This window comes from Rutidosis leptorrhynchoides, chromosome 2 (genome assembly GCF_046630445.1).
Source record: "Rutidosis leptorrhynchoides isolate AG116_Rl617_1_P2 chromosome 2, CSIRO_AGI_Rlap_v1, whole genome shotgun sequence".
Classification (NCBI taxonomy): Eukaryota; Viridiplantae; Streptophyta; class Magnoliopsida; order Asterales; family Asteraceae; genus Rutidosis; species Rutidosis leptorrhynchoides.
The window spans coordinates 367,972,325-367,982,250 of NC_092334.1; positions in this window are offsets into that span (position 1 = coordinate 367,972,325).

Here is a 9,926-nt window from a genome sequence, read left to right on the forward strand (position 1 = left end):
GTTTTTAATCAATAAGAACGGGACATTTCAGTTGGTATCCGAGCGTTGGTCTTAGAGAACCAGAAAATTTGCATTAGTGTGTCTTATCGAGTTTGTTAGGATGCATTAGTGAGTCTGGACTTCGACCGTGTTTTCTTTAAAAATGATTACTTAACAAATTTTGTTGGAAACTATATATTTTTAACATGTGAATATTATGTGATATATTAATCTCTTAACGCGTTTGATATTATGTGATAGATGTCTACCTCTAGAACAAGTCCCATTGACTCACCTAATAATAATGAAGAGTCAAATGTAAATTGGAATGATTCGTGAACTGATTCACAAGTTCCCGAAGAGGAACCGGAAGAAGAGTCGGAACCGGAAGAAGAATCAGAACCGGAAGAAGAATCGGAACCGGAAGAAGAAATAGAACCGGTGGGGGAAATAATAAAACGGTTAAGTAAAAGAGAATCCTCAACCAACCGACCAAGGTTAATTATGGTCAATGGTGTTTCCACCAAGGAAGCAAAATATTGGGAGGATTACCAATTCTCCGATGAATCGGATTCCGACGAGAATTCCGATGATGTTATAGAAATTACCCCAACTGAATTTAAAAAGGCAAAAGAAAATAATAAGGGAAAGGGCATAAAAATAGAGAAATCTAATTCCAACCCCGATGAACTTTATATCTATCGTCAACGCCCGAAGTCCTTAAGTTGTAACAATGACCCGGGAACCTCTAAACCACCAGGTTTTTCTAAACCAATGTGGACAACGACGGCTCGTATTAGGGGAACATCATATATCCCTAGAAACTTGGCAAAACGAACCAAAACCGAAGAAGAAGAAACGAGCGAGTCGGAATAAGATAGTTGTATTCGTGTGGTGTAATATATGGAATATAGTGTTCTTATGCTTTATGATATATGTAAAAATTGCTTGTATTAATAAGTATTTTTTTTATGAATCTAACTCTTGTCTATTTTACAGTTTAAAAACACAAAATGGATAGACAACCCAATATTTTAAGAGACCTACCCGGAGACATGATTGATGAAATCTTGTCTAGAGTCGGCCAGAATTCTTCGGCACAACTATTTAAGGCGAGATCAGTTTGTAAGACATTCGAAGAACGTTCCAAGAATGTCTTGATTTATAAGAGACTTTCGTTCGGAAGATGGGGGATATCACATTGGGAAATCCATAAGTTACGATGTGTTTACTTTGACGCATATATTGCGGGGAACCCAAATGCTATTTTACGCAACGGGTTAAGAAATTATTTTGACTCAGTATATCCGAATATAGGACTTCGTGATTTAGAAAAAGCGGCTAACATGCAACATAAAGAAGCATGTTATGCTTACGGGTTAGTAATGTTCGCTTCTCACAAAAGTGAGAACAAGAACATCGGGCTACAACTATTAAACAAAATGTTCCCACAAGTGACGGAGTCGGTAATTGGGGTAAGAAATGAGGTTTTTAGGTTATTACGAGACTGTTGGTCATTACGTAACCCTCGTCCCTTTGATGACGTTACAACATGCTGTCTTATCAATGGCCATAACGGTTATGTTCCACAAGACCAAGGATGGGAAGTAGTCCTAGTAAAACCAGAATGCATGACATGTTTCTGGACGTAAGAATTACGTGTCTTTATTGCCTTTGCTGAACGACTTGTGTACTAGCTAGAATTATCTTCACAACTATCTTGTATCAAAGTTATTGTGTGCTATATTGCATGCTTTATGTAAAATAAGCGGTATTGTAAGTTTGTAAAATATTGTATAAAAGTTTGAACGCGAAATATTATTACAATCAGTTTTTCATATAGAATTGTAGTAGTTGAATTGTATATTAGCTACTAAGTATGAACTTAACGGGTAGGTACTACCCGAATTTAAACTTATAAAACGCTAATATGAAGAAAAAGCTTTTATAAATGAGTTCATATTATGCTACGAAATACTATTAACTACTCTTAATATTCTGTATGATTAACTTGTTCCATTTGACTATTTTGAAGGAAATGGCACCGACTACTCGACACACCGTGAATATGAATGAAGAGGAATTCCGTACTTTTCTAGCTTCAAACATAGCCGCAGTACAGGCTGCGCTACATACCAACAATAACCTTGGATCTGGCAGTACAGGAAATCGTGTAGGATGCACCTACAAAGAATTCACTGCCTGTAAACCTTTGGAATTTGATGGAACCGAAGGACCGATCGGATTGAAACGGTGGACCGAGAAGGTCGAATCGGTGTTTGCCATAAGTAAGTGTACTGAAGAGGACAAAGTGAAGTACGCTACGCATACCTTCACAGGTTCTGCGTTAACATGGTGGAATACCTATCTAGAGCAAGTGGTATAAGATGATGCGTACGCACTACCGTGGTCAGCATTCAAGCACTTGATGAACGAGAAGTACCGTCCCAGAACCGAGGTCAATAAGCTCAAGACAGAACTTAGAGGGTTACGAACCCAAGGATTTGATATTACCACGTACGAAAGACGATTCACAGAATTGTGCCTATTGTGTCCGGGAGCGTTCGAAGATGAGGAAGAGAAGATCGACGCGTTTGTGAAAGGATTACCGGAAAGAATCCAAGAAGATATAAGTTCACACGAGCCCGCCTCCATACAACCGGCATGTAGAATGGCTCACAAACTAGTGAACCAGATTGAAGAAAGAATTAAAGAACAGACTGCTGAAGAGGCCAATGTGAAGCAAGTCAAAAGAAAGTGGGAGGAAAACGGTGATAAGAATCACCAATACAACAACAACATCAATTACAACAATAATCGCAACAATTATTCCAACAATCGTAACATCAATCGCAACTACAACAAACGGCCCAACAACAACAACAACAACAACAGCAACTACAACAATCATCCCAACAACAATAATAACCTCAACAACAACAACAATCAGAAGCAGCTATGCCAAAGGTGTGAAAAGTATCACTCGGGGTTCTGCACCAAATTTTGCAACAAGTGTAAAAGAAATGGTCATAGCGCAGCGAAGTGTGAGGTCTACGGACTAGGGGTTAATAGAACGAAGGGAACAAATGGTGTCGGAACGAGTAATGGCGGAGCAAGTAGTGTCGGAGCAAGTTATGCCAATGTAGTTTGTTATAAATGTGGAAAACCGGGCCACATTATTAGAAACTGCCCGAACCAGGAGAACACGAATGGACAAGGCCGCGGAAGAGTTTTCAATATTAATGCGGCAGAGGCACAGGAAGACCCGGAGCTTGTTACGGGTACGTTTCTTATTGACAATAAATCTGCTTACGTTTTATTTGATTCGGGTGCGGATAGAAGCTATATGAGTAGAGATTTTTGTGCTAAATTAAGTTGTCCATTGACGCCTTTGGATAGTAAATTTTTACTCGAATTAGCAAATGGTAAATTAATTTCAGCAGATAATATATGTCGGAATCGAGAAATTAAACTGGTTAGCGAAACATTTAAGATTGATTTGATACCAGTAGAGTTAGGGAGTTTTGATGTGATAATCGGTATGGACTGGTTGAAAGAAGTGGAAGCAGAGATCGTTTGTTACAAAAATGCAATTCGCATTATACGAGAAAAAGGAAAACCCTTAATGGTGTACGGAGAAAAGGGCAACACGAAGCTACATCTTATTAGTAATTTGAAGGCACAAAAACTAATAAGAAAAGGTTGCTATGCTGTTCTAGCACACGTCGAGAAAGTACAAACTGAAGAAAAGAGCATCAATGATGTTCCCATTGCAAAAGAATTTCCCGATGTATTTCCGAAAGAATTACCGGGATTACCCCCACATCGATCCGTTGAATTTCAAATAGATCTTGTACCAGGAGCTGCACCAATAGCTCGTGCTCCTTACAGACTCGCACCCAGCGAGATGAAAGAACTGCAAAGCCAATTACAAGAACTTTTAGAGCGTGGTTTCATTCGACCAAGCACATCACCGTGGGGAGCTCCTGTTTTGTTTGTCAAGAAGAAAGATGGTACATTCAGGTTGTGTATCGACTACCGAGAGTTGAACAAACTTACCATCAAGAACCGCTACCCACTACCGAGAATCGATGACTTATTTGATCAACTACAAGGCTCGTCTGTTTATTCAAAGATCGACTTACGTTCCGGGTATCATAAAATGCGGGTGAAAGAAGATGATATTCCAAAGACTGCTTTCAGAACACGTTACGGTCATTACGAGTTTATGGTCATGCCGTTTGGTTTAACTAATGTACCAGCTGTGTTCATGGACCTTATGAACCGAGTGTGTGGACCATACCTTGACAAGTTTGTCATTATTTTCATTGATGACATACTTATTTACTCAAAGAATGACCAAGAACACGGTGAACATTTGAGAAAGGTGTTAGAAGTATTGAGGAAGGAAGAATTGTACGCTAAGTTTTCAAAGTGTGCATTTTGGTTGGAAGAAGTTCAATTCCTCGGTCACATAGTGAACAAAGAAGGTATTAAGGTGGATCCGGCAAAGATAGAAACTGTTGAAAAGTGGGAAACCCCGAAAACTCCGAAACACATACGCCAGTTTTTAGGACTAGCTGGTTACTACAGAAGGTTCATCCAAGACTTTTCCAGAATAGCAAAACCCTTGACTGCATTAACGCATAAAGGGAAGAAATTTGAATGGAATGATGAACAAGAGAAAGCGTTTCAGTTATTGAAGAAAAAGCTAACTACGGCACCTATATTGTCATTGCCTGAAGGGAATGATGATTTTGTGATTTATTGTGATGCATCAAAGCAAGGTCTCGGTTGTGTATTAATGCAACGAACGAAGGTGATTGCTTATGCGTCTAGACAATTGAAGATTCACGAACAAAATTATACGACGCATGATTTGGAATTAGGCGCGGTTGTTTTTGCATTAAAGACTTGGAGGCACTACTTATATGGGGTCAAAAGTATTATATATACCGACCATAAAAGTCTTCAACACATATTTAATCAGAAACAACTGAATATGAGGCAGCGTAGGTGGATTGAATTATTGAATGATTACGACTTTGAGATTCGTTACCACCCGGGGAAGGCAAATGTGGTAGCCGATGCCTTGAGCAGGAAGGACAGAGAACCCATTCGAGTAAAATCTATGAATATAATGATTCATAATAACATTACTACTCAAATAAAGGAGGCGCAACAAGGAGTTTTAAAAGAGGGAAATTTAAAGGATGAAATACCCAAAGGATCGGAGAAGCATCTTAATATTCGGGAAGACGGAACCCGGTATAGGGCTGAAAAGATTTGGGTACCAAAATTTGGAGATATGAGAGAAATGGTACTTAGAGAAGCTCATAAAACCAGATACTCAATACATCCTGGAACGGGGAAGATGTACAAGGATCTCAAGAAACATTTTTGGTGGCCGGGTATGAAAACCGATGTTGCTAAATACGTAGGAGAATGTTTGACGTGTTCTAAGGTCAAAGCTGAGCATCAGAAACCATCAGGTCTACTTCAACAACCCGAAATCCCGGAATGGAAATGGGAAAACATTACCATGGATTTCATCACTAAATTGCCAAGGACTGCAAGTGGTTTTGATACTATTTGGGTAATAGTTGATCGTCTCACCAAATCAGCACACTTCCTACCAATAAGAGAAGATGACAAGATGGAGAAGTTAGCACGACTGTATTTGAAGGAAGTCGTCTCCAGACATGGAATACCAATTTCTATTATCTCTGATAGGGATGGCAGATTTATTTCAAGATTCTGGCAGACATTACAGCAAGCATTAGGAACTCGTCTAGACATGAGTACTGCCTATCATCCACAAACTGATGGGCAGAGCGAAAGGACGATACAAACGCTTGAAGACATGCTACGAGCATGTGTTATTGATTTCGGAAATAGTTGGGATCGACATCTACCGTTAGCAGAATTTTCCTACAACAACAGCTACCATTCAAGCATTGAGATGGCGCCGTTTGAAGCACTTTATGGTAGAAAGTGCAGGTCTCCGATTTGTTGGAGTGAAGTGGGGGATAGACAGATTACGGGTCCGGAGATTATACAAGAAACTACCGAGAAGATCATCCAAATTCAACAACGATTGAAAACCGCCCAAAGTCGACAAAAGAGCTACGCTGACATTAAAAGAAAAGATATAGAATTTGAAATTGGAGAGATGGTCATGCTTAAAGTTGCACCTTGGAAAGGCGTTGTTCGATTTGGTAAACGAGGGAAATTAAATCCAAGGTATATTGGACCATTCAAGATTATTGATCGTGTCGGACCAGTAGCTTACCGACTTGAGTTACCTCAACAACTCGCGGCTGTACATAACACTTTCCACGTCTCGAATTTGAAGAAATGTTTTGCCAAAGAAGATCTCACTATTCCGCTAGATGAAATCCAACTCAACGAAAAACTCCAATTCATCGAAGAACCCGTCGAAATAATGGATCGTGAGGTTAAAAGACTTAAGCAAAACAAAATACCAATTGTTAAGGTTCGATGGAATGCTCGTAGAGGACCCGAGTTCACCTGGGAGCGTGAAGATCAGATGAAGAAGAAATACCCGCATCTATTTCAAGAAGATTCGTCAACACCTTCAACAGCTTAAAATTTCGGGACGAAATTTATTTAACGGGTAGGTACTGTAGTGACCCGAACTTTTCCATGTTTATATATATTAATTGAGATTGATATTTACATGATTAAATGTTTCCAACATGTTAAGCAATCAAACTTGTTAAGACTTGATTAATTGAAATATGTTTCATATAGACAATTGACCACCCAAGTTGACCGGCGATTCACGAACGTTAAAACTTGTAAAAACGACTTGACGATATATATATGGATATACATATGGTTAACATGAGATTATGATAAGTAATTATCTCCATAAGTATATTAACAATGAGTTATATACATATAAACAAGACTACTAACTTAAGGATTTCAAAACGATACATATATGTAACAATTATCGTTGTAACGACATTTAAATGTATATATATCATATTAAGATATATTAATATATCATAATATCATGATAATATAATAATTTAACATCTCATTAGATATAATAAACAATGGGTTAACAACATTAATTGAGATCGTTAACTTAAAGGTTTCAAAACAACACTTACATGTAACGACTAACGATGACTTAACGACTCCGTTAAAATGTATATACATGTAGTGTATTTAGATGTATTAAAATACTTTTGGAAGACTTCAAGACATATATCAAAACACTCATACTTAACGAAAATGGTTACAGTTACTTTCCCATTCTTTTCTTTCATCAAGAATTCTAGTCGTATTCTTACCCGTATTATACACAGCTTCAAAACGTACTTACTATGGGTATATACCAATAGGAACTAGCATGGGATTCCACTCTTGATTATGTCATGTATGACTAATCAATTTTAACTTCTACCATGAGCTAGTCAACTAACTAGAACTCCTTTTAACCCCACTCACCACTCACCAATTAACACTCATCATTCACTCCATTTCACTTCCAAATCTCTTTCTAATTCTCTCTCAACACACCCACACTATTATGAACGTATTTTTCCAGTAGTTAATCATCATCTTCATCAAAAATCACTTCAAGAATCAAGCTATAATCATCATAGGAAGAACACTTCAAGAATACTTCAAAAATCCCTTCAAGTTTACTAATTTACTTCCAAGCTTTCTAATCCATTCCAAGTAATCATCTAAGATCAAGAAACCTTTGTTATATACAGTAGGTTATCTTTCTTATTCAAGGTAATATTCATATTCAAACTTTGATTCAATTTCTATAACTATAAACTATCTTAATTCGAGCAAAAATCTTACTTGAACTTGTTTTTGTGTCATGATCCTACTTCAAGAACTTTCAAGCCATCCAAGATCCTTTGAAGCTAGATCATTTCTTGTCACTTCCAGTAGGTTTACCTACTAAACTTGAGGTAGTAATGATGTTCATAACATCATTCGATTCATATATATAAAACTATCTTATTCGAAGGTTTAAACTCGTAATCACTAGAACATAGTTTAGTTAATTCTAAACTTGTTCGCAAACAAAAGTTAATCCTTCTAACTTGACTTTTAAAATTAACTAAACACATGTTCTATATCTATATGATATGCTAACTTAATGATTTAAAACCTGGAAACACGAAAAACACCGTAAAACCGGATTTACGCCGTCGTAGTAACACCGCGGGCTGTTTTGGGTTAGTTAATTAAAAACTATGATAAACTTTGATTTAAAAGTTGTTATTCTGAGAAAATGATTTTTATTATGAACATGAAACTATATCCAAAAATTATGGTTAAACTCAAAGTGGAAGTATGTTTTCTAAAATGGTCATCTAGACGTCGTTCTTTCGACTGAAATGACTACCTTTACAAAAACGACTTGTAACTTATTTTTCCGACTATAAACCTATACTTTTTCTGTTTAGATTCATAAAATACAGTTCAATATGAAACCATAGCAATTTGATTCATTCAAAACGGATTTAAAATGAAGAAGTTATGGGTAAAACAAGATTGGATAATTTTTCTCATTTTAGCTACGTGAAAATTGGTAACAAATCTATTCCAACCATAACTTAATCAACTTGTATTGTATATTATGTAATCTTGAGATACCATAGACACGTATACAATGTTTCGACCTATCATGTCGACACATCTATATATATTTCGGAACAACCATAGACACTCTATATGTGAATGTTGGAGTTAGCTATACAGGGTTGAGGTTGATTCCAAAATATATATAGTTTGAGTTGTGATCAATACTGAGATACGTATACACTGGGTCGTGGATTGATTCAAGATAATATTTATCGATTTATTTCTGTACATCTAACTGTGGACAACTAGTTGTAGGTTACTAACAAGGACAGCTGACTTAATAAACTTAAAACATCAAAATATATTAAAAGTGTTGTAAATATATATTTTGAACATACTTTGATATATATGTATATATTGTTATAGGTTCGTGAATCAACCAGTGGCCAAGTCTTACTTCCCGACGAAGTAAAAATCTGTGAAAGTGAGTTATAGTCCCACTTTTAAAATCTAATATTTTTGGGATGAGAATACATGCAGGTTTTATAAATGATTTACAAAATAGACACAAGTACGTGAAACTACATTCTATGGTTGAATTATCGAAATCGAATATGCCCCTTTTTATTAAGTCTGGTAATCTAAGAATTAGGGAACAGACACCCTAATTGACGCGAATCCTAAAGATAGATCTATTGGGCCTAACAAACCCCATCCAAAGTATCGGATGCTTTAGTACTTCGAAATTTATATCATATCCGAAGGGTGTCCCGGAATGATGGGGATATTCTTATATATGCATCTTGTTATTGTCGGTTACCAGGTGTTCACCATATGAATGATTTTTATCTCTATGTATGGGATATGTATTGAAATATGAAATCTTGTGGTCTATTGTTACGATTTGATATATATAGGTTAAACCTATAACTCACCAACATTTTTGTTGACGTTTTAAGCATGTTTATTCTCAGGTGATTATTAAGAGCTTCCGCTGTCGCATACTTAAATAAGGACAAGATTTGGAGTCCATGCTTGTATGATATTGTGTAAAAACTGCATTCAAGAAACTTATTTTGTTGTAACATATTTGTATTGTAAACCATTATGTAATGGTCGTGTGTAAACAGGATATTTTAGATTATCATTATTTGATAAACTACGTAAAGCTTTTTAAACCTTTATTTATGAAATAAAGGTTATGGTTTGTTTTAAAAATGAATGCAGTCTTTGAAAAACGTCTCATATAGAGGTCAAAACCTCGCAACGAAATCAATTAATATGGAACGTTTTTAATCAATAAGAACGGGACATTTCACAATAAAGTCTTAGTCTAGGCACCTATCTCAAGTCGCCTAAATCCCTTA